General features: G+C 42.5%; 1 pseudogene across 1 annotated transcript in view; it reads left to right on the top strand.

The window, feature by feature from the left end:
- Window positions 1-17,930: 17,930 nt before the first annotated feature.
- The window catches only part of LOC143888409 (flowering locus K homology domain-like), a 34,683-nt pseudogene continuing 25,969 nt past the window's right edge, over window positions 17,931-26,644 (top strand). The window contains exons 1-2 of the transcript XR_013254585.1: window positions 17,931-18,120; window positions 22,268-22,560. The product of XR_013254585.1 is annotated as a flowering locus K homology domain-like (transcript). The remainder of the gene's footprint in view (window positions 18,121-22,267; window positions 22,561-26,644) is intronic.

The raw sequence follows: 26,644 nt of genomic DNA on the forward strand, positions 1-26,644 counted from the left end.
TGTGGATTTAGTTTCTTCTGAATCTGAAATCCAGTTTGCATCGCTATATCCTTCTAATACAACGGGATAACTACCATAGAGGAGTCCAAACTCCATTGTGCCTTTCAAATATCTTAAACTTCTGATAAGTGCATCCCAGTGTTCTTGACTAGGGTTACTAGTATATCTACTTAGCCTACCAACTGCGTAAGCTATATCTGGTCTAGTGTAGTTCATTAGATACATTGAACTGCTATAATTCTGTAGTATTCTAATTGGGATATACTTTTTCCTGTATTTTTCTTAAGTTTTGAACTAGGATCATATGGTACACTCAAGGAAGTACTATCAAATTTGTTAAATTTTCTAAGGATCTTTTCAACATAATGAGATTGTGTCAAAACAACCCCTTCTGAGTTTCTAATTATTTTAATCCCTAGGATTACATCTGCCAATCCAAGATCTTTCATGTCAAAGTTCTTTGACAAAAGATTCTTAGTGTCATTTATAATATCTAGAGTCGTACCGATGATTAACATATCATCGACATACAGGCAGATCAAAACTCCAGAATTACCTTCAAATCTACTGTATATACATTTATCAGAATCATTTATGGTGAAACCATTTGATAACCAGAGACAACAAATCCCTCAGGTTGTTCCAAGTAAATTTCTTCTTCTAATTCTCCATTTAGGAAAGAAGTTTTAACATCCATTTGATGGATTTCTAAGTTATAGATATCCGTTATAGCTATTAACATTCTTATTGTAGTAATCCTAGTTACAGGAGAATAGGTGTCATAAAAGTTATTCCTTCTTTCTGTTTAAAACCATTGGCTATTAATCTAGCCTTAAATTTATCTATAGATCTATCGGTTCTAAGTTTCTTTTTAAAAATTCATTTACAACCTATTGGTTTGTACCCGGGAGGTAAATCTGTTAACTCCCACGTGTTATTTGACATAATGGATTCTATTTCACTATTTATAGCTTCTTTTCAAAAGTTTGCATCCAAAGAAGACATAGTTTCCTTAAAAGTAAGTGGATCATCCTCTACCAAGAAGGTATAAAAGTCAGAGCCAAAGTTAGTAGCTTTCTTTGTTCTTAGACTTTTTCTAGGTTCTATCTCTAGGCTACCTTCTTCTCTACCTAATTTTCTTCCTTTAGGTTCTTGGTTTTCTATACAAGGAATACCATGACTACTAGATGCAACTTCTGTTTGAGGTATTAGAGTTTGACTCATACTTATTTGCTTAAGAAGAATCACATCCTCAAAAAATTCTGCATCTCGGCTCTAAGATGGTGTTTACATCTATGGAATTATGTTTAGATTTCACCACTAGAAATCTATAAGCTGCACTATTTTGTGCATATACTATAAATACACAATCCACTATTTTAGATCCTAACTTTGTTTTCTTAGGGAGAGGTAAGCTTACTTTAGCTAAACAACCCCACACTTTAAGGTATTTATGACTTAGTTTTCTACCTTTTCATAATTCGAATGGAGTCTCATTTCCATTTTTATAGGGTATCTTGTTTAGTATATGACAAGCTGACAAAATTTGGTTAGAAGCTTCTTCACTTCGGTTCCGTGAATAACAGTCGCGGATTCCATCATATTGGCTTGAGGAGAGGGTTTCACTTGAGAGTTTCTGACATTTTGGGAAGTGTCTTTCCCCTTTTGATGTCGACATTGTCTAGTATAGTGTCCAAGTTTTTCACAATTGAAACAACCTTCTTTCTTCTTATTTTTGTCTATCTTTTTGTTACTTTTGAAGTGGTTTCGGTTCTCCATCTTCTTGTTTTGATGAGACTCAAGGTTTTTATTTGTTTTCTTCTCACTAGTGTCAACAAGGTTAGCCTTAGAGAAGAGTTCTGATACTTTGCCATTTTCATCACGATTTCTATGTTCTTCTTCAATTTGGAGTGTCACTAAGAGATCTTCTAAAGATAATTCCTCTTTCTGATGTTTAAAACTTTTTCCGAATTCCTTCCATGAAGGTGGAAGTTTATCAATAATGGCCGCCGAATGGAAACAGTCATCCATTTTAATTCCTTCCGCCAGGATCTCATTCAACAAGAGTTGGAATTCATGGACTTGTCCTAACACGGATTTTCCATCCACCATCTCATATCTAAGGTAGTTTTCGACTACATATTTTTTAACTCCGGCATCCTCAGTCTTGTACTTTTTAACTAATGCTTCCCACATTTCTTTTGCGGCCTTCATTCCACAATACACATGAGATAAAGAATTTGTCATAGCACTAAGAATGTAACCACGACACAAGAATCATCATTTTCCCACTTTGCGTAACCTCGGATTGAGCGGGTTCATGTTCTTCGGGACTAGGGTTGAGTGTGTTCAAGACATAGGCTACTTTAAGAGTTGATAGCCAAAAGCATAAGCGTTGTTGCCAATGCTTGAAGTTCAATCCGTCAAACTTCTCGGGACGAGTGTAATCTTCACCGGCCATGTTGAACTAATATGATTAATCTATCTTAAGATTGTTGAATAAATGTTTGGGGTTAAGTAGATTAGTTCAACAAAACTAATGATATATGTAATTGAAATGAAAATAAAGAAATTACCTTTGATGATCCCGAATGTAAACCGCAAATCCGTAAGCAAAGATCAAAGGAAATACGTAAGAAAATGGAATGATTTTCATGGTAGAGGCACGTTACGCTATCCTTAAGATAGATTATCGCCCCACCACGCTAGGTATGCAATCGGGTTCTCTTGCGACCTATCCCAGGATACAACACCACTTTCTTTTGACTTTGACTTTTCTTTTTCTGTGAGATTTACACATCAGCAATACTCTTTTACCATTAACCCCTCTGCTGATATCTAACATCTATCTCTATGAGAAATTATTTGAGGGTGTGCACGCATCGGCTCGGACCTTGCGAACACGATTGATGTCGAACAAATTGCCCAAATGAAATACAACTTGCAAAGTTCTTCAAAGCATGAAACTAGTAAACAAATTCAAGAAGAACACAATAGAAGAAATGAGACGGTCGTTTGTATGTCTTCAGAGAAGTGTCTCTGCACTTTCTTTATACACATGCTCAATTGTGCCGTTGTACAACAGTTACAAAGAGCAATAATGACATAACATTAAAAAAAGGCATGAAGCTATAAATGCATTAAAATAATGAAAGAAGAAAACGTATAAAAATCACAACGGAATAAAATATTAAAACAAATCCAAGGCATCATTACAGTTTGAATGAATCGTTTATGAATGAATAGAATCGTTTAACCTGTTCTTAGTGAAATTTCGTACGAGTGATGTTTCACTGATTGAATTTCTTTCTTAAGTGTAATGCTTTAATTGCCCATGTTGATTGTCAGATGTGCATTGTTTTCAAAAGCGATCGAACCGTCTTTTCTTATCTATAGATTTTTGAGAAATTTCATATTTGTTCTTACATCGTGGAATGACTACTCAATGATTTCGCTTCAAATATTTGATAGTGACATGCTTGTTTCGGTTAAGTGAGGCATATAGTCTCTTGTTGAGCATTGGCTCACTCTTTATATGCTTTTCAGATGAATAGGAGGGTTCGAATTGTTACAAGTGATTGTCGAAAGTAGAAGGCTAGAGTGGGAACAAAAGATTTGATTATTATTTTATTTATTTAGAGAGTTGAGAGGAACTTTTTATTTATTATTATTTGAACCACACGAAGGATTTATTTACTTGTTATGGGCTACATTTATTATGTTTTTATGAGTAGGAATTAGAAAAGTACTTTATGGATTTTATTTATTAGTGTGGGTTGTATTTAATTAAATTTTTTGTGTTGGAATTTGTGATTGCCATCGTGGACCTTGCGTGTTTATGGGTAAAACCATAGGCTCACGGTCGTTTGCCTCGTCCCCTCACTTTCACTCTTCCGGGTTGGGAGAGAGACATAAGAACTTGGGATGGCTGAAGGAAAAATATTGAAGATGTTTTTCTCCGTTGCGTTTGAGATTTTCTTATTGTAACAATGGTACCAGAGTCTCTAATTACTTAGATTTAGTTCTAATTTAGCAATCAAAGATAGAGCATAATAAATTCAATGTGCATCCAAAGCAATAATCCTAGCTACCAGAGATTACAGTCTGTATAGATTTTCTAAATATTGTAGATATAATCTTATTTTGGACCAGTTCTGATTAGATCGAAGGTTAGAATATTTCATTCTAGTTATAGATATGGAGCGATCATCGTATGAATTTTTAGATTTATTTAATCATTTAAATAAGACTTAATCTAAGGTATATTTCTAGATCTTATGATTTGATGAAGAAATTGGCGCATGGTATAAGATAGCAGGTAAAGTAGGGGAATATGAGATAGACAATGAATAGGTGTTGTTAGACCTAAAATCGGTAACAGGTACAGCAGTGACGTAAGAGCTGAGCTGGATGAGTAGGGGAGCTGAGTCCTGGGGGACCGGAGTGAACGGGGAGTGAGGTGGTCGAGAACGAGTCCTGCTATGAGGGCTGAGTCCTGCACAAGGCAAGCGAGGTCAGAAGACCAGACCGGGTTTTACTCCGGACAGGCCCTTCGACACTCAAGTCAGTATGAGCAGGAGTGAAGGGGAGATGTCTAAGAGTTTTTAGGGAGATAAGGGATTTTTCATTACCCATTGGTCTGAGCTTTGATCCTCTATTTATAGGGAAAATCTGGTGAGGTGTCCAGGACAGGTGGCGGCCTGTGAGAGGCTGCAGCTCACCTACTCTGGGACAGGTGGCGGCCTGTGAGAGGCTGCAGCTCACCTACTCTGGGACAGGTGGCGGCCTGTGAGAGGCTAGTGTTTTCACACCCCATCAGTTGCCCCCCAGTTTTCCAAGTCATTAAGAGACTTGGGAAAGTGTGATTAATCGATTCTCTTAATGGGTAGGCATTGTCTGGGAGTGAGTCAGAAAATTAAGTTCAGAGATCCAGTCCGGAGTCCGGCTGGAAGTCGAGTCCGGAGATCCAGTCCGGAGTCCGGCTGGAAGTCGAGTCCGGAGATCCAGTCCGGAGTCCGGCTGGAAGTCGAGTCCGGAGATCCAGTCCGGAGTCCGGCTGGAAGTTGAGTTCGGAGATCCAGTCCGGAGTTCGGCTGGAAATTGAGTCCGGAGATCCAGTTCGGACCGGACTGCGTTTTGTCGTTTTGTTGAAACGCGTTATATCCAGTTCGGCTGGAAGTTGAGTCCGGAGATCCAGTTCGGACCGGACTGCGTTTTGTCGTTTTGTTGAAACGCGTTATATCCAGTTCGGCTTTTGCCGGACTGATTTTTGTCGTCTTGCGGCCAGTCCGGTTCGGACCGGACTGATTTTTGTCGTTTTGTTGAAACGCGTTATATCCAGTTCGGCTTTTGCCGGACTGATTTTTGTCGTCTTGCGGCCAGTCCGGTTCGGACCGGACTGATTTTTGTCGTTTTGTTGAAACGCGTTATATCCAGTTCGGCTTTTGCCGGACTGATTTTTGTCGTCTTGCGGCCAGTCCGGTTCGGACCGGACTGATTTTTGTCGTTTTGTTGAAACGCGTTATATCCAGTTCGGCTTTTGCCGGACTGATTTTTGTTGTCTTGCGGCCGGTCCGGTTCGGACCGGACTGATTTTTGTCGTTTTGTTGAAACGCGTTATATCAAGTTCGGCTTTTGCCGGACAGATTTTTGTCGTCTTGCGGCCAGTCCGGTTCGGACCGGACTGATTTTTATCGTTTTGTTGAAACGCGTTATATCCAGTTCGGCTTTAAAGATCCAGTACGGAGTGCGGAGCATGGAGTGCGGAGCATGGAGTACGGAGCATGGAGATGTGAATTTTCATGCACGTAGGAACACGCGCGTGCTTGATCGTATTTTTGAGTGGGAGAATGTGTCCGTCATAAATATGGGACACGTGGCGCCATTCGAGTGTCCTCGAGATGCGTGCGTCGCATTTAATGCCCCACCGCCTCTGAAAAGCTATAAAAGGAGGTTTACCCCCTTTCATTTTTTACTTTTTACTTTTCATCTTTTCTTCTTTTTCTTGCTCTGGGAGCTCCGACTTCTTAGTTCTCAGTTCGCAGTTCGCAGTTCGCAGTTCGCAGTTCGAGTTACGCAAGGACTTGACGAGCTCCAGTCACCGGTATTCCTCTCAGCCCTTCTCTTTACTACATGTCTGATAGTAATTCGAGTTCCGAGTCCGGTACGGAGTCCTCCACTAGCAGTAGTTCAGAATTTAGGCCGCCGCAGGAGCCTGTAATGGCTAGGACGTCCGCTAGGATAGATCTTGTAGATAGCGACGACGGAGGGGACAGGGACGAGGTGTTTTTAGACTTGAACGCCACTCCACTCCCCACTGGTAGTCTCTCCCGAGCAGAAGGGAGTGTTGAAAGTGACGTTGCTGAAGCGTCTACAACATTCCTTCCTGGTCAGGCGGTGGAGGTAGTCGCTAGAGCGCGGATGGATGCCAACCCAAAATACAACCTGCGAGCTCTAGTCGAAGAGAACTACCTCACCAGGTCCATGCTAGGCGACATTAGGGATAAGTACTGTGTGCCTCCAAGATTTGAACTGAAGGCAGCTATAGAGGGAGACAGAGCCTGTAACGAGAGTCGAGATCTCTGTATCTATGAGGAGTCGATGAGGGCGGGACTCCGATTTCCTTTGCACCCATTCTTCGCAGCGGTGCTTCGATACTACGGACTGGCCCCAGCTCAAGTAGCTCCGAACTCATGGAGACTACTGACTGGGTTCTTGTATCTTGTCCACGGCCGGTTAGAGAGGAGCGTGAGCTTGTCGCTATTCCGTGCTTGTGCACATCTGAAGAGGCATAAGGAAGGGGGCTGGATCTACATCAGCCAGCGCCCTGACCTAAAAATCATTACCGGCATCCCCTCGTCAATACATTCATGGAAGAATAGGTTCTTCTACGTCGAGGATAAGGAGGTCAGTGAGCCCTGGCCTGTCCCTCTAGTGTGGGACACTCCGGACACTTCCAAATTAAGTCGAAAGCCGCTCCTCGAGAGTGAGGACAGAGAGACTTTCGCCTTGATGAGGAAGGAGATTGAGCAATCAGGTCTTATCCGCTGTGCAGAGTTCTCAGGAGAGGAGGTGCTAGTTGGACTGGGCGTGAGTGCCGCGACTCCAGAACGTATGTAGCTAGACTTGTCTTTAGAATATGTTTACTTTTATATGCTTGCTTCTGACTGCTCGCTTGTCTGGCAGAAATGAAGAAACAATCGACTGTCGAGAAGATAAGACAGGGAGCCCAGCCACGGGCACAGGAGGGTGCTGCACAGGCACAACAGGAGCGCCAGAAGAGAAAGGCGACTGTACTGGCGAATCCGGCCCCATCACAGGGCACTCCTCCACCCCCATCTCAGAGGGCCAAGACTACGGTGAAGCTAATAGGCCCCTTTGCCCAGGGCGGTGGCTCTTCTAAGTCCGGTGATGCTTCTACTGGAACCGGTTCTGGAGCTCGTCCTCCTACGGGGCTTAGTGAGCACGTCTTTCGACCCAATTGGGCCGTTCTGAAGGATGACACTGCTCTAGGCGAGAGCCAAGTAGCAGCAGAGATCATGAGCAAGTGTCTGCTGCGGAAGGACAAGCAACAGGTCCTTCACGAGCCGCCAGCTACAGGAGAGGAGGCTGTGTTATCCTCAGCTTACCAGGTAAGGAAGAGGTGATCAGTTTGCTAACTTTCTGCCCATTTCTTCCTTTGACCATACTGATGCCTGTTTCTTTCTGCAGATCTTGCTCTACTACAATGACCTCAAGGAGAAGAGTAAGAAGTTCTCCGAAGCCATCATTGCATCTGAAGAGGTGAACGGAAAGTTGGCCACTGAGGTGCAGGAGCTTCAAACGAGCATCGGGCGAGTAGAGGAGGAGAAGAAGTTGTTGATGGAGGATCTGGCCTCAGAGAAGAAGAAACTGGTCAAGGCTGCCGAAGCCATGGAGGCCCAAAGAGGAAGAGCCAAAGAGAGGCAGGAGACGGCGGTGAAGGAGGCCACAGAGGCGAAGGAGGCTGAACTTTTCAGCCTGTCGAGCGAGGCTTATAGTCTTGGATACTACGACTGCCTCCAGGAGCTCCAGGCCTGCAATCCAAACTTAGTGATGCAGAATATGACTCTCCCTGCCAGGCCGAAGATTACTGATGAGGAGCCAGATGCTCCTACTGATGCTCCTGCTGACATCACCTCTCTTCCAGATGCTTAGTATTTTTTATTTTATTTTTTTTGTTTATTTTGACCTCATTTTGTAATGGTCCTTGAGACCCTACAGCTCTTAGCAGCCTCTTTAAAATGAATTTTGTAATGGCCCTCGAGGCCCCACATATTCTGATCAATGAAATCACATTTGTCCTTCTGTCTCTGATATTTCTCAACTGAGTGATTTGCTCGACTTGTCTTTTTAATTTTGATAACCTGGGACTGAGGCTGTTGATAGTCGAATTGTGACGAGCTGGTCTTCTAACAAGTACCCAAGTTTAGGAACAACAAGTACCCAAGTTTAAGAACTGGGTTTCCAGTAAGTACCCAAGTTTTATGAACTGGGTTTCCAGTGAGTACCCAAGTTTTGTGAACTGGGTTTCCAATGAGTACCCAAGTTTTGCGAACTGGGTTTCCAATGACTACCCGAGTTTTGTGAACTGGGTTTCCAATGAATACCCAAGTTTTGTGAACTGGGTTTCCGATGAGTACCCAAGTTTTGTGAACTGGGTTTCCGATGAGTACCCGAGTTTTGTGAACTGGGTTTCCAATGAGTACCCAAGTTTTGTGAACTGGGTTTCCGATGAGTACCCGAGTTTTGTGAACTGAGTTTCCAATGAGTACCCAAGTTTTGTGAACTGGGTTTCCAGAGAGTAAGAGTGAAACAAAGTCTGCAAAAAAGATTATTTATTTATAACAACAAATTTATAAATTTACAAAGTCACCTTTTTACGCCGTACATTTTGTCTATTGATAATATCTCCTGAGATTTTTGGAGTTCCATGCGTGAGGTAATAAGTGCTCCTCCAGTGTCTCCAGCTTATAGCTTCCTGGCCGGATAACTTCTTTCACTCGATATGGCCCTTCCCAAGTCGGGGAGAGTTTCCCGACTTTCGTCGGTTGGGAGACGGCTGCCTTTCTCAGGACCAAATCTCCTGTCCTGAATTCTCTGGGGCGAATCTTGGAGTTGTGATAATTTGATACCCTCTGCTTATAAGCGGCGACCCGGATTCGAGATTCTTCCCGGATTTCTTCTAGTAAGTCGAGATCGGCACGGAGCCCGTCGCCGTTAAGCTGCTCGTTGAAGCAGGTGATTCTGGGAGACGGAGCGCCTATATCGACTGGTATCACAGCCTCAGTACCAAAGGAGAGGTTAAATGGCGATTCACCAGTCGTCGTGCGAGGAGTAGTGCGGTAAGCCCACAGAACGTGATAGAGCTCATCTGCCCATCGGCCGGCTTTTTCATCCAGCCTCTTCTTTATCCCCTGAAGCAGGATTCTATTAGTTACTTCCGTTTGCCCATTGGTTTGGGGGTGAGCAACCGAAGTGAATCTCTGTTCAATCTTTAGGTCCGAGCAGAACTTTCGAAAGTTCCGGCAGTCGAACTGTTTGCCGTTGTCTGTGATCAAGATACGAGGAATCCCAAATCTACAGACTACTGCTTTCCAGAAGAAGTTCTGCACATTCTGCTCAGTGATCTGGGCCAGAGGTTCTGCCTCCACCCACTTAGTGAAATAGTCGATCGCCACTACCACGAACATGCGCTTTCCAGAGGCCGGTGGGAAAGGGCCCAGGATGTCCATCCCCCATACTGCGAAGGGGAGCGGACTAATAATTGGAGCCATTGCTACGGCGGGCTGGTGGATGGTAGGAGAGAACTTCTGACACTTCTCACACCTTTTAACCAGATCCAGGGCATCCTGCCTGATAGTAGGCCAATACAGTCCTCTGAGCAGCACCTTTATCGCCAGAGCTTTGCCCCCCAGATGTTCTCCGCAAATTCCTTCATGAGTCTCTTGTAGTGCATACGCGGCGTCGCTCGGCCTCAGACACTTCAGATATGGGAGAGTATATGACCTTTTGTATAGATTGTCACCACTGAGGGAGAATCGGGCAGCTCTCTGTATCACCTCACGAGCTTCCTTCTTATCCTCCGGGAGTCTAGCATCGCGCAGATAACCCATGATCTCATCCATCCAACACGGCTCATCTTCCACCTGCATGACTTCCATGGCTTTACTGTCGATGCTGGACCTTTGTAGAAACTCCATGTGTATGCTTCCGAGAGTGGTATATCCAGAGGCAGCCAGTTTTGACAGCACGTCGGCTTTGGCATTTTCTGTTCTTGGTACTCTGATGACCTCGAAACTTGCAAACCGGCTAGAAAGTTGGCAAACCTTGGTGAGGTATTTAATCATACGCTCGTCTCGGGCTTCGTAGACCCCTTGGATCTGGTTTGCTACCAGCTGCGAGTCGCAGTATGCTTTCAATTTTTGGGCGCCGGTCTGAATCGCTAAGCTCATTCCGGCAAGGAGGGCCTCATATTCCGCCTCATTATTTGATGCACGGAACCCGAATCTCAAGGCGTAATCCGCAGTGAACTCATCAGGCCCAGTGAGGATGAGGCCAGCTCCACAGCCGTTTTTATTTGAAGATCCGTCGACATATACTTCCCAAGTCGGTGTGCTGGTTATGGAGTCCTGTCCGGCTGACGGTGGCCTGATTTCCGTCCGAATTTCCTCTGTCATACGCTCTTCAGGGACTACTTTCTCTACAACTGGGAGCTCCAATGCTTCAGGGTCGGCGACCTGCTGGGGGATAGTGCACTCGGCTACAAAATCTGCCAGTACTTGGGCCTTGATAGCTGGCCTGGGTGCGTACTGAATATCGAACTCGCTTAGCTCTACAGCCCATTCACAAGTCGCCCGAAGATATCTGGTCGATGGAGAACTTGTCGAAGTGGCTGATCAGTCAAGACCTTTACAGTGTGAGCTTGGAAGTACGGCCTTAACTTCCTGGCGGCCATTACCAGCGCGTAAGCCAATTTCTCGACCCGCTGGTACCTTGTTTCTGCGTCGTGAAGAACCTTGCTGACATAATAAATAGGTTTTTGCTGGCGGTGCTCTTCACGGACGAGGACAGCTGCCAGAGCCGTGGAGCTGATGGAGAGATACAAAAATAGCTCCTCGCCCGGCTCCGGCTTTGTTAATAATGGCGGAGAGGACAAATATCTTTTCAGCTCTTCGAATGCGATCTGGCATTCTTCCGTCCAGGGCGCAGTCTTGAGTCCCTTGACCGCGCTGAAAAAGGGGAGGCACCTTTCCGCTGATTTGGAGATAAAGCGACCCAACGCCACTATCATTCTCGTGAGCCGCTGGACTTCCCTGATGGTTTTTGGAGCAGTAAGCTCCATCACGGCTTTGATCTTTTCTGGGTTTGCTTCTATCCCTCGCTGGCTCACCATGAATCCTAAGAACTTCCCCGAGCTGACACCAAAGGTGCACATGGTGGGGTTAAGCTTCATGTTGTGCTTCTTCAGGACCTGGAATGTTTCTCTGAGATCAGACGCATGATCCTGCGCACTCCGACTTTTGACCAGCATATCGTCTACATAGACTTCCATGTTACGGCCGATCTGGTTCTGAAAAAGTCTGTTCACAAGCCTTTGCTAAGTAGCTCCGGCATTTTTGAGGCCGAAGGGCATAACTCGGTAGCAGTAAGTCCCTTGATCTGTGACGAAGGAGGTCTTTGGTATATCCGACTCGTACATCCTGATCTGATTATATCCGGAGAAGGCGTCCATGAAGCTCAACAGTTCATGACCCGCTGTGGCGTCAATGAGTTGGTCGATCTTCGGGAGTGGATAGCTATCCTTAGGACAAGCCTTATTCAGATCGGTGAAGTCGACACAGGTCCTACATTTCCCATTAGCCTTCTTGACTAGGACTACGTTTGCCAACCAGTCCGGGTATCGAATCTCGCGAATGAAGTCAGCCTTCAGAAGCCTCTCCACTTCTTCTTTTATTGCCTGCCGCCTTTCGAAGGCGAAATGTCGTCTCTTCTGCTTCACCGGTCTACAGGTTGAATCAACACCGAGCTTGTGTGTGCTGATCTCTGGATCAATGCCGGGCATATCGGCAGGAACCCATGCAAAGACATCTGCATTGTCCTGGAGAAAATTGGTGAGCTGGTGCTGAATGCTGCTGCTGAGGGAGGAACCGATCAGAGCGACTTTCTCACTGTCCTCTGGGCACAGTGGGATGGAGAGGAGGTCTTCAGCAGGTTGAGTCCCTCTGAGCTCGTCCCTTACATCGAGCAGTTCAATTGGCAGTGATTCCACTGTATTTTTGCCTTTGAGTGCCATTGCGTAGCACTCTCTGGATTGAGGCTGATCTCCTCAAACTTCCCCCACACCATTGGGGGTTATGAACTTCATTTTTTGGTGGTAGGCCGAGGCTACTGCACGGATGAGGTTCTGGCCAGGCCGTCCCAAGATAGCATTATAGACCGAAGTGGCCCTTACTACCAGAAAGTTGACCATGGAGAAAGCTTGACAAGGTGGATCTCCGACAAGAACAGGGAGCTCGATCTGCCCCACCACTTTTACGACCTCTCTGGAGAAGCCAAATAAATCTGAGTTCGCCGGCTTCAGACGGTCGTCGCCTATCATCATTTTCTCAAAGGCGTGGTAGTATAGAATGTCCGCCGAACTCCCATTGTCTACGAGGATTTTCTTCACCTCCCAGTTGGCAACGAGCATGGTTAAAACCAGTGCATCATCGTGGGGCAGGATAAGATTATCCAGATCTGCATCTGAGAAGGAGATCTCATTCTCCGTTTTCGTCTTTTTGCTGGTTGTGTGCACGGCGTTAACTCGCCGTGCATATGCTTTGCGAGCGGTAGAGGAGGTGCCCCCAGCCGCAGGCCCACCCATAATTGTACCGATGACCCCCCTTGGCTGAGATTGGGGTGCCTCAGGCTGCGCATTGGCCAGCTGAGGGGTTTTGTCCCGAGCAGGGGGCTGCTGTGATCTTCGAGGGCTGCGGCCCTGGGGGCTCTTTCCTCTACGCTCTTGGTTGCGGCTGTCAGTTCGGATAAACTTTTTCAAATAGCCCCGGCTGATGAGTTGCTCAATTTCCTGCTTGAGTTGCCAATAATCATCTGTGTCGTGGCCGTGGTCCTTGTGGAACCGACAGTACTTTGAAGGATCTCTCCTGTTTCCCTTGGAGATCATTCTAGCAGGCCACTTTACGAACTCTTCTTCGCTGATCCCCGCCAGTATGTGCTTTCTGGAGGTGTTGAGAGGCGTGAAGTTTTCTTCTCTTCTCTGAGGAGGCGGAGACTTCTCTCTCCTGGGAGGTTTATCCTCCCTGCGCTGCTTAGGGAGATTCTTCTCTTCAGAGGTTATCCTCCGATTTGAATTAAAAGCTGCCAGTGTTTCTTCCACCGTTATGTACTCTTCTGCTCCGGTCATAAGATCCGCTAGTGAGTGCGGATTTTGTCGAGCCACCGCTCGACGGAATTCATTAGACCTGGCGCCTGCGAGGAGCGCATTCATTGCTGCTGAGGGATCTAGATTTGGCACTTGAAGTGCCTCCCTGTTGAATCGGCGGACGAACACCTTCAGAGGCTCGTTGTCGTCCTGTCGCAAGGCCATCAGGGAAGCTGTTGTTTTCCTTGGCCTGCGGCTGCTCATGAAGTGGCGGACAAGATCCTCTCCAAAATCATCAAAATTGTTGATGGAGTTCGGTTTGATCCTGGAATACCAGTCTCTTGCCGCGCCAGTTAGCGTCGTTGGAAATGCTCTGCAAAGAAAGCCGTCGGAAGCTCCGTGGAGGAGCATAATTGTTCTGAACGTCTCCAAGTGGTCCACGGGGTCTATAGTGCCGTCATACTGAGGGACGGCGGGCATTTTAAACCCTCTGGGTGCTGGGGCACCCAGAACATCATCAGTGAATGGCGTCCTGCTTGAGAACGCCCTGGAGACGGGCCGGCTCTGGTCCTTCGCCAGTTCCTCTATCCGATGATCCATCTCCTCCATTCTCTGTAGCAGCGGATCCGTCCTGTGGTCCAAGGACCTGATCCTTTCCACAGGCTGGCTCGCCGCGGAGCCGGATTGGCTCTCCCGACTCATACGACGAGGTCGGCGTTTCGCTAGTGGCGCACGATCTTCATGAGCTCGGCGCCTCTGTGCGGAGGGGGAACGCGACCTTTCACGGTGATGAGGCTCTGTTTGGGCATGCCTCGTCGTGGGGTGAGGGACTTGTCTGGTGGAATGATGAGTTCGGCCCTCACCATGGTGTGATGACTCTCCCCTGTGGACGTCTGGCCTTCCTTGGACAGATCGCGGAGCCTCTGGGGGAGGTTGAGGGGGCACTTGAAGTAGTTGCTGGTACTGCCCAACGAGGGCTGTCATCTGCTGAAATTGAGCTTGAACTTGCTCCGGGGTGGGCAAGGGATTTAGGTGTTCTGAGCGAGCCGGGCTCTGCTCTGCTGTAGCAGAAGCTGCTACTACTAGTGATGCAATTCGCTCACTCCGGGTCCTGCGGGGTAGCGCGGTTTGGGTAGTCCGCGCCCGCGCAGTAGGCATATGCGTACTCTTGCGTCCTGCCATTTTTGTGAGTGGGATGTGTAAGGACAGCTTTTAGTTCTGCGGTCCCACGGATGGCGCCAATCTGTTAGACCTAAAATCGGTAACAGGTACAGCAGTGACGTAAGAGCTGAGCTGGATGACTAGGGGAGCTGAGTCCTGGGGGACCGGAGTGAACGGGGAGTGAGGTGGTCGAGAACGAGTCCTGCTATGAGGGCTGAGTCCTGCACAAGGCAAGCGAGGTCAGAAGACCAGACCGGGTTTTACTCCGGACAGGCCCTTCGACACTCAAGTCGGTATGAGCAGGAGTGAAGGGGAGATGTCTAAGAGTTTTTAGGGAGAGAAGGGATTTTTCATTACCCATTGGTTTGAGCTTTGATCCTCTATTTATAGGAAAAATCTGGTGAGGTGTCCTGGACAGGTGTCCAGGACAGGTGGCGGCCTGTGAGAGGCTGCAGCTCACCTACTCTGGGACAGGTGGCGGCCTGTGAGAGGCTGCAGCTCACCTACTCTGGGACAGGTGGCGGCCTGTGAGAGGCTGGTGTTTTCACACCCCATCAGGTGTGAATGGTGAAGTTATTGATCCGGTGGTGAGGCGCAATCGAGAAGGGTGGCTTTCTTTACAATGTGGTTATTAGGATCTGTAACCAGTTAAAACCACAGGTTGCTAGTCATGAAACTAAGGCTGAAATCTTGTAACAAAAACTATAGGTTAGAAGTGGTGATCAGATGGGACTTGCTTGAAAACCTGATGATGTGGATATGGCTACTTCAAGGCTTGAATAACCGAAATTTGAAGCAGGTGAGTGGTTTCTTTCTCTCGGGTGAAACTTATGGTGCATCTTGAAGGATGATGCAGAAGGAAAGCTCAATCGAAAAGTGATAGAGAGAAGGGGAAGGAAGATGAAAGTTAGAAAATTAACTCCATTTTTTTCATTTGTGATTCTAAGGAAGAATATGAAGAATTATTAAGAAAAATCTGGTGCAAACCCAAAACAAATATTATTTCTAATTTCATTCCATTGCATGATATTTATAGACTATTAATAGGTGATGCTGGTAAAGGTATTGATCAGTTGCAACTTCAGGTTATTGGTCATGAAACTAAGGTTGGGATCTTATGATAAACACTATAGGTTAGAAGCAGGTGAGTGGTTGCTTTCTCTCGGATGAAACTTGTGGTGCATCGTGCAGGATGAAGTAGGAAAAAGGCTCAATCAACAAGTGATAGGGAGATGGGGAAGGAAGACGAAAACTGGAAAATAATCTCTTATGCATCTAAGATTCCGAGGAAGAAGATGAAGATGATTAAGAATAATCTTGTGCAAACCCCAAACCCATATTATTTCATGGGATTTGCTAGGGACAAACTCAAAAGTGTTAAACAACCAGTAACTCCAAAAGCTTAAGATGTTGGAGAAAGGCGTTATTTATCTTTTATACTTTAAGAAAAAAGCATTTCGTGGACGGTCTCTTACATTGGATGTTATTTATAGAATATGCATGGAAAATTTCTACTTAAACATAGCTTCCTAAGTTAACTAAAACTAATTTCCTATATTAAATAAAAGATGAAAAAGAAAGGCCTAAAATATCCTATCGTTTTCGATTTCCAACACTTAAAAAGCTTTTCTCCTAAAATTTTTCTCAGATTTCTAAAATCTCTTCTAACATAATTTGTACAACTCTAAGGAGAATTTTGGCAACTTAAAATTCCTAACAAAATTCAAACAACTGCTAATTTCTCCTCTAGTTCCCAGGTGGCTTCATGTGTTTGAGTGGTTCTGCAATTGGACTTTCACATACGTCATAGTCCTTCCCCGAGGACCTGCTCTTTATGATCGACAATACAAACAGGTTGCTCTTCAAGTGACAGATCGTCTCTTAATTTCAAAGGTTCTAATTCAATCATACGACTCGGGTCTAGTATATACTTCCGTAGCATAGATACATGAAACACATTGTGTACTCCAGATAAGGATGGGGATAAGGCTAGCCAATAAGTCACTTTCCCCACCCTTTCTAATATCTCATAAGGTCCCAAAAATCTCGGGCTGAATTTTTCTCTAATCCCAAATCACATTACTCCTTTAGTGGGAGAGACTTTCAAAAGCACAGTGTCTCCTACCTGAAATCCTAATTCTCTTCGTCTAACATTAGCATAGTCTTTTTGCCGGCTTTGTACCGTGCGAAGAACAACACAAATCCTAAGAAATTTGAGATCAGTCAAAGAGTTCTTATTCTAAATCGTATCGACTATCAATCACATCTTTTAATCACCTAATCCTTATTTTAGGATTTTGTAAGAGCACAATTATCATTCAAGGACGTAGTTCTTACCTCGACTCACGGTTTCCGACTCCAAATCACAATCTCCTTCATCTTCCCTAATCAAAGCCAATCTCTCAAAGACAAAAATGCTCCTCACTTACGCGGGGGCGGGGGGATTTTAATAAGGGAGTATTTTCGGGTATTTACAAAAACTCTACTCAAAATATGATCAACCTTTTCCTAATTTTTAGCCACTTCATTCCCTCATCCTTGCACCCTTTCAAATGTCTCTCCTCCCACTCACCTTACCGCCCTCTCTCACCACCTGGAGACCCTATCGGATTTTGTGGCTATGCATGGGTCACGGTCCGGAATAATTTCGGGCACTAGGATATGGATTGAAGATAGAGTCGGATGCAACTGTTGTGCCTAAATTTTAGACCCAGCAAACGGGCCCGGGCTGGGTTTCACCCAACCCGTACGGGTTCTGGTGGTTCGGGTCGGGTCACAACACTATTTCTATTTTGTGAACCTAGACCCCACCCATATGGGCAAGTTGGACCTGCGGGCCACCCAGTTTTTTTCTATTTCTTTTTTTTAATTCCCTCACTATAGGATGATCCAAACCGTCCATGTGATAAGCCATAAAGTAGATAGGTTGTGCCCAAAAAATCATTTCCATAGGGTGATTCTAGCCCTCTGATCTATTGAGGAATTGCATATTATTATTTATGGAAACCTCTATAGATCATAGGGCTAGGATCATCCTATGGAAATGATTTTTGGGGCACAACCTATTTACGTTGTGTTCCATCACATGGATGGTTTAGATCATCCTATGATGTGGTATGTATAGTACTTTCTGAACAATACGGGACTACAATGGACTTACACCATATAAAATCTCGATCGTTTGGGTTTTTGTGGGCACCCGAGGGTTTGCCCGGCCAGGCCCAGTTTTGACGGGTTGGACTGGGCCGGGTTAAATTTCACAGCTCACTAATTTAGTGACCCAGACCCATAAATTACGGCCGGGTCGGGTCACCCACGGGTCCGGGTCACTTTTTGCCAGGTCTACTAAATTTAATTCATTAGGGTTCGGATCCTTCATCCGCCGGACTATCTGGGTCCATTGTTACCTCCCCAAAACTTAATAGAGAAGGAGAGATTTTTTTCAAGGGAAAAAAGTATCGTGGTTTCCAAAACCCTCTTGCACTCTCTGTTAAAACCCTCGGAAGCCTTCATTCGTTTCTCTTCCCTCCATTATCTGTAGTACATACATCATAAGCATTCCCCCCTGCACAGAATATGTACGTCTTTTCTTCCTTCTTTCTCCAATTTTCTTTTGTATTTTCTTTCTGATATGCCCTGAAATGCTTGTATTTCTGTTTCATTTATTTATTTTTTCTTTCCTTTTGTGTAATCTTTCTTGTCTCTATGCCTTTGATTTTGAGCTTTTGGAGAACCATCTCTTGTTTAACTATTAGGCTCTTCAAATCCCGCATATGTTCTTTTTTCTTAGTTCTTTCTTTTCCCCATTTGTACTCAAACTTTGCATAACCATATATTTCTTCATCTCTACAGCATTTTTTAATTTACTCTTTTTTTTCTTTGTTCTTGTATCTTCTCATAATCTTTTTTATGTTGAATATAGGGATTTTAGCGTTCTAGGCACCTGGATTTAGGGTTTTCTTCTTCTTTATCGCTCTCTTGTTATACGTATAGTTGTCTAGTAGACATGGACTTGGTATTTTTGGGTTTTAAGGATTTTTTGTTGCTGGCTTAAGTGCTCAGGTTTTTTTGGTATCTGGGTTTTGATTTTTTTCCTTATTATTTTTTTATTTTTCTGGGTTATTATCCACATCAGTATTTCTTCTTCTTGACCAAAAATGGTGTTATGCGCATTGCAATTGTTGTAATATTGTTGTTCTCCTTGTTTTCAGAATAAAATTTCTTGTTAGGCAACCCGTAATGGGCTTTTTGCTATCCACATTGGGTCAAGTCCCATGATTTTGGACCTTTTTCACATTTGTGATCTTGTATCCAGTTGTTTCATTTACATGCATAGACTATAGTTTTCTGCTTTTAGTCTAGATTGGATTGTTGAAATTTAGGTTCCTTTGGCGACAAATTCAACGAGACATCAATTCATTGTTTGCTATTTTTTTCTGTGTTTTGAATCAAAATATACTTGATTTTGTAGTAAATGTGAAGTCAATTCTCAACAATGAAGAAGTCAATGGTTGTCTTTATGTGACTGTTACCATATGCCATTGTTTGTACAATTTGGTGTTCATTATTGATCATGACAAATTCGTAACGGAAGTGCAGGATGTTAGACTGAAGCATAAGTGCGGGATGCTGCATCCTTGGACGTGTCGGCACCACTTATGTCTTTTTAAACCTGGTTCAAAATTTTACTGGGTATTAGAGGAGTGGATGAAGAAACTTTGCTGTTGGTGTCAGGGGCATCAAGGGTGTCCTAGGTGAGCATGTTAGGTGTTTCAATCTATGTCTCAAATATCATTCTCGGGAATTTCTTGGCAAGGGAAAATCTCAGGATATATTAATTTTTTTTTCGGGTTTATATCGGGAAAAGAATGGTAAAAATAAAATTGTTTAAAAATATTAAATATTATTTTTAATTTTTTTTATGGTATATATACCATTCAAAAAAAATTAAACATATCGATATATTTAATTTCCCCAAGTTTCCCTATATCTGCAACTCACAGTCCGATTAGGAACTTAAAAGAAATACTTCAGACTAAAACCCAAGTGGAGACTTCATTCCATATTGGAGTCGTCAGAGGTGGATTCGATCCCCCATTTGATGAATAGGGCAAGAATCAGACAACGTATTGGATTGGAAAGCTAGCGCTTCAGTGCATTGAGAGGCATTTTCGTTGCGAAGGGGTAGCATATTGGTTAATGATGTATCCCAAAGCCCAGCTGTTACGGTGTTTCTAGTTTTGTTTTATTGGTTAATGATGTATCCCAAACCCCAGCCGTTGTGATCTTCTAGTTTAGTTTTTGTTCTATGAACATCATGTCTATCCTTCTTTCTAGTTTGTTGATTTTTACATGAGTGAAAATCGATTGAATACAGAAGGATTTTATAGGGGTGTTGAAAACTCCCCCTCGCGGCATCAACGTACTAGTAGGTGACCGGCTGGAGTAAGCAGCCAATGACCCTTAAAACTTAAAACAAAGTTATCTTTAGATTGCTGATTGAGGATCATTTCGAGTAAAAATTTGACAGCACCAGAAGAACCTCGAAAGTCGAAACAGCAAAAAAGTGAACTGGAAAAGCAGAGGATGTTCATCGTCAAGCCTGCCTGTCCGAACCAGCTCCCCAGCTCCACAATAGCTCCCCATCCTTCTCCTCTCCTTCCATCAACCCCAACCCAATCAAAGGATTTTTTTTTCAGCCTTCAGATTTTGCTCTTTCCTCTTTAGTTACAGAAGAGAAGGTTTGTAAAGACAAATCTTTTTGAAAGAGCACCGTTTAAGTCAAGGAAAACCGAAGTTCTATTCGTTTTCGTTAGACGTGGAACTCAGTGGAAAGGAAAGTAAGAGGGGATGGATTTTGTATCCTTTTGGCCTTGTTTGGATTTCAGGAATTTCATAGAAAAGTTTGGAAAGAAAAAGCTAACTTGACCAACCCTATACACCTATTAACCAAGGTTTTCAATTTCATTTTCACTGTAGGTTTTGGTCACCATGGAAACGAAAATTTTTCGATTTTGGTTGAAATTTTTGGTGTAAATCCTATAAAATCACGGAAACGTATGCAAACATATGGAAATGCTAAAATGCTAAAATTTTAAGATGAAACTTCAGGAAATGCTAGAATAAGCACAAATACATGCTTGGAAACTATCACATAAGCCAGACAACCCATGTACTGGTTTAGCAACATTGAACACCTATTGACATGTGTTGTCTGATAATTAAGTACATACTGCATTTCATATGTAATTCATATAAAATATTTATACATGATATATTACATTTCACATGCAAGTCATATAAATATAATTATTTAAGACATTGATATTGTAGACCATAAATACCCTTAAAATTTTGGTTCTCTTTCAAAAAAAAAAATCTTAAAATTTTGGTTTAGAAATCCATTTTGGTTCCGTTATATTTTTCAGTGGGGATGGAAATGGAAACATTTCAATCCTCTCGTGTCTGTTTCGATGGAAATTGAATACCGTGCCAATGACTAGGCTAGTGCCAAACTAGGGGATAAAAAAACCTAACCTGCAATGATCCAAATTCATGTGTAAGTTGAGAACTTCGAACTTCGAACTGTGAACCATGAACCAAAACCATGCGAACTGATGAACCGGGTAACATAGCTTCAAATATTGTCTAGTCTAATGTTGCTTTTAGTGATTATTGAACCCTATCAGCCACTCCTTGTGGGATAGTTTTGGTTTGCGCTTTTATTTCCTGATACCTATGGTAGATCTTCCAACACTTTCTGGCAATCTCTAATTGACCATGAAATTGAGGGTTTTTAAATTTTAATTGATAGTTCACTTCTATCTTTGGGTTATATTATTATCATATACATCTATACATACCAGAATAGATATTCTCACTACCAATAATTTGTTTAGTTGTTGTTTTCAAAGTAAATTTCCTACAATTCCTGTCCTATTCGACCGTTAGATAGGTCACAATCTCCACCATCGATCTCAACTATAGCCGTCTGTTCGGGGAGATCTCTATGTTGCTGTCCTTGGTGGAGAATCTATATAAGAACATCAACAGCTTCACCGAGCAAGTCCCAGGCAGCTTTGTGGACAGCCTTCTTGCAGATGGGAGTCAGGTATTGTATCTATACCTGAATGAGAAATCGAATTGGAGAGAGAGAGAGAGAGAGAGAGAGAGAGAGAGAGAGAGGCTTTGGGAAACATACCTAAAGCATGAAACTTAACATGAAAGCAGCTGAGACATCAGAGCTCTCTCGCATTTGGAAAAAGTGGAGAAGAAAGAAGGGTTTCATTCTATTTTCTAATTTTTAGTTCATTTATTTTGTTTGTTGTGATCTATTAATTTTAGTTCCTTAGTTTTCAACAAGGGGAAAGACGCTGTTTTTTATCCTTCATTCTCTGCTTTTCTTACAATTGATGTGGGTGAAAAATCCTTAAGAGCTCCTGCTTCACACGGAGGAAATTATCATATCTGTCTTTTAATAATAAAAAAAGGGTGGCCTTGCATTTGAGAAGTAATATCAAGTCCATATAATGTCAGTTCTATTGCATTGTTTTCTTTAGATAATGCTATGGTCGAATTTGATTTTATGGTTAGATAGATACGCATATTTTGGTTTACAACCCTCAGATCATATGGGTTGGATGGGGTCTTGGTATTATCAGGCTTTCGTTATAAGTCTTGATGTATTTGCTATTTGACTGTTTGTAGTTTGTTTCTGTTTTTCAGTGTGTTACCTTATGGATGCACCTGGGGAGAATTTTAGGGAACAGGAGATGACAGGAATGCCTGGGAACTCAAACCCTCAACAAAAACGGGAATCTGATGAGGATTTTGGAGTTGTAGCTGGGGAGAAAAAGTGGCCTGGATGGCCTGGAGACACAGTCTTCCGTATATTGGTTCCCTCCCAAAAAGTTGGTGGCATCATTGGCCGTAAAGGGGAGTTCATCAAAAGAATGTGTGAGGAGTCGAAGGCTCGAATTAAGATTCTTGATGGTCCTCAAGGCATACGGGAAAGAGCTGTAAGTTGTTTTTGGTAAAATTAATTGTTGTCTTTTTTTGAGATAGTACTTTATTCTGTAAGGGGCACTTCGTGAATAATAATATCTTGCGGGCTTGGTTGGTTCTCAGTATATGTTGTGTTAAATTTCCCTTATTTTTTGTGATCAATTCTGTTTATCAATTGTCAAATTAGTTCTATACTAAATTCTAATTCCTTGACAACTTTTCATCATTTTCTAGATTTTATAAGGGAGGTTCTCGTTTAAAGTATAAAATTTTGTGCTTCACACAGTCACACTCCCTTTTAGTAAGTCTACACTTGAGAATGAGAAAATCATTGTTTTAGGGCACCAATATCAGTAGTGTTTCGTTTTGGTTGACATAGAAAATCGGAATTTCTATTCCTTACTATACAAATTAGCCTTATTTAGTTATAATTGGTTTTGATTTATTGTCCTGGCTGGGATCAGTGTTATGTTATGTTTAACTAGAACATGGACCAATTGAGTGTCATATTTCTTTTTCCTTTTCCCTTTTCCCTTTTCTTTCATCTTCTTTTTCTCTCTTTTTTTTTCCTTCTCTCTTTGTCAGACTTTAGCTTCTATTTGTAAGCCTTCCATGGGCTTCATGGTTGTTTACGTACCCTAGTCCAATGGACAATTTACGCCAAACATGTGTCATATTTGATTTTTTCCTTTCTTTTCTTTCTTTTCCCCCCTTTCTTTCATTTTCTCCCTCTCCCTTTTTTTTCCCCTTCTCTCTCTCTCTCTCTCTCTTTCTCTCTCTTCATCGTTGTTTAGCTTAGCTCATATTTGTAAGCTTTCCACGAGCTTCATGGTTGTTTACATATCCTGATCCAATAATGGCTAACTGATACACAATATCAATGCTCTTTTTTGTGGAAATATGAACATGTCTTCCAAAATCCTCATTTTCTAGCAATGGTTATTGTGCAATGGCTCAAATAAAAATAACATTGATTAGGAATCCAAAGATAAATTAATTATAAAGAATCTCTCTTTGCTCGAATAAAAATGGTAATGATAAAGGACAGTATAGCCTCAAACAAAGCTTCAGGATTCCAATTAGGACGCCTTTCATCAAGTAACCTAAATGGATGTGTGCAGGTTCTGTTCGTGAACCTAGGATAACATGTCAATTGTGAAAGTGACTCCAAAATACACGACCAAGACCCTGATTGCAGTGATTAGTCATTGCCTATTATATATGCTGAAAAATTGACCTAAGAACTTTCAGATGTCTTGGATGAACGTCTGTGTCAAGAAGCTCTGCGTTCTATCTGGTAAATTAAGAACTCGGTTGGCTCATATCCTTGAAAAATGGTCAAAGCTGCTTGTATAAGCTTCCTTTGTCATAGGTAATTTCAAAACCCAAAAAAGCTTCAATATCAATACAGATATATTATTTCATGTTCTCCAAATTTAAAATACATGTATAACATACTTCTAGATGTCATTTATAGATTAGAATATTATGTTATATTCATGAAACTCTTTTTTTCCTTTATTGCCCTGATTGCATGCATGTTTAATACTTGTATTTCACATGCGTGTTTGACACCATTCTTCATTTTTCTCACATAGACATAAAAGGTGAAAAGCTGTGTGATTATAGTGTAAGTGTGGATTCTTGTACAATGGTCTTTACCAGAAAAAAAATCTTGCACAATGGGCAATCTTTTGGTTGGCATGCCACTAGATAAGTGTATATACATTTATGCACTTGCATATATAAAGCAAATCATTAAGTTTATTATTATGTGATCACATAAATGAACTATAGAAAGTATAGAAAACAAGCAATGATGTGCTATAGTTTTCTTTTTGTAAATTCTAAACAATAGGGGTTTTCATTATAATCTTAGAAGCTCATATTTATTGAAGGATATAACCTTCTTGTTTGAAATCCAAGCAATCCTCATGTGCATCACATTATTAGTACGGTTGTTCATATTGTGTTATTTTTTGACTATCATACTTCTCAGAGGCACAGTAAGTGGCCTTTTGTAATCTCCCTCTTTATTTTTCTTTTTCTGACCAATTATGTGCTGTTCATGTAAGCCCAATGGTTCCCACCCTTGGCATTTCCTTCTTGTTTTGATGATTACAAACACAAGTGATTTTAAGTCACTAATGTGTTTGATTGTCTTTAGTTGTAGATCTCATTAGTATGCAATCAAAGAAGCTTGGGTCAAGCCCAAGGAGCTAAAATTGAACCACATTAGGAGTGCCAAAGTCATTGGAGATCCAAGGAGCATAGTGGACTTGAAGAGGAGAATTCAAGAGAAGCTCATGTGTGTTTGAGTCTATTTTTAGATTGTATTGATCCAACCTTATCTAGGGTTTATTGAGGCATAGATAAGTCACTAATAAGGTCCCAAATAATGCAAAAGAGTAAGGTAAAATCATTAGACTAAGAGCCCAAAGGGAAAGCAAAAGGCAAGTATCAAATTGGAACATACTTAGTTGTCCATTAACTTTAATACTAAGAAAATTGGTCCAAATAATTTTTAAATATTTTTGAAAATATTTTTAACAAATAGATTTCGGTCTTTTCATATCCGTTAAGCACAAGAACGTTGAAATCCGATAAGAAACGAGAGAGATGAATTTTGCAAGTTAACCTTGAAAATTTGGAAATCTGTCTTCGGGCACCCAAAGTCCTATTCGGGCATCCGAGTCGGACGCCTGCAGCTTTTGTTCGGGCATCCGAACATTACTCTCAACTCAAGTCAACAAAGCCTTTGTCCCAAGCTAGTTGGGGTCGGCTAAATGAATCCTTTAGAAAAAAAATTCATGATGAAGGTAAAAGGGGTCTACTCGGCTCTAATCCTGGATCTAGTTGGGTTCTTCTACGTGGATCATTTTCTTCCATTCTATCCTATCCAAGGTTATGTTCTCTGTTAATTTCCTAGCTATCAAGTCTTTCCTCACTGTTTCTACCCATGTTATTTTCGGTCTACCCCTACCTCTTTTTACTCCCTCAATTTGGCACGAGTCACCTCTTCTCACCGGAGCATTCAAAGGCCTACGTTGGATATGTCCAAACCATCTTAAGCGGTGCTCTCTCATCTTCTCCTCGATTGGAGCCACCCTCACCTTTTTACGAATGTCTTCATTTTTAATTCTATCTAACCTTGTGTGGCCGCACATCTATCTAATCATTCACATCTCCGCTACACTCATCTTATGCACATGCTGCTTTTTTGTGGCCCAACATTCTGAGCCGTACAGCATGGCTGGTCTCACAGCTGTCTTATAAAACTTTCCCTTCAACTTGGTAGGGATTTTACGGTCGCACAGAACCCCTAAGGTAAGCTTCCACTTCAACCAACCTGCTCTTATTATATGGTTAACATCCTCTTCAATCTCTCCTTATGTAGAATTGAACCAAGATATTGCAATATATCCCTCTTAGGTACCTCCTGTCCACTCATAGTTACGACGTTCTCGTCCTGCCTCCTTACATTACTAAAGTTGCATTCCATATATTCTGTCTTAGTCCTACTTAGTCTAAAACCTTTAGATTCCAAAGTAGTTCTCCATAACTAATTTAGCATTTACTCCTGCTTTGGTTTCGTCGATTAATACTATATCATCTGCAAATAACATACACCACGGCACTTCATCCTGGATACCCTCCGTAAGCTCATCCATAACTAGTGCAAAAAGATAAGGGCTTAGAGCTGATCCTTGGTGCAGTCCTATTATAATTGGAAACTCGCTAGACGTGCCATCCGTGGTTCTAACACTAGTTGTTGCTCCATCGTACATATCCTTAATCACATCAACATATTTAGTAGGCACTTTTTTCTTTTCAAGGACCCACCACATAACACTCCTAGGAACTCTATCATACGCGTCTCCAAATCAATGAAAACCATATGAAGGTCCTTTTTATTTTCTCTAAATCTCTCCATTAACCGCCTAATCAAGAAGATAGCTTCCATAGTCGATCGTCCGAACATTAAGAAAAAAAATTACCCGAGGAGATAAAAAATTCAGAGGTGCTCGAAGCCTTGTTCGGACACCCGATTGTGACGTCCGAAGGCATATTTGCTAGTTTTGTCTTTTCCCAACGGTT

This window comes from Tasmannia lanceolata, unplaced genomic scaffold, assembly GCF_043159265.1.
Source record: "Tasmannia lanceolata isolate RefF3 unplaced genomic scaffold, GAP_Taslan_0.1 ptg000012l, whole genome shotgun sequence".
NCBI lineage: Eukaryota > Viridiplantae > Streptophyta > Magnoliopsida > Canellales > Winteraceae > Tasmannia > Tasmannia lanceolata.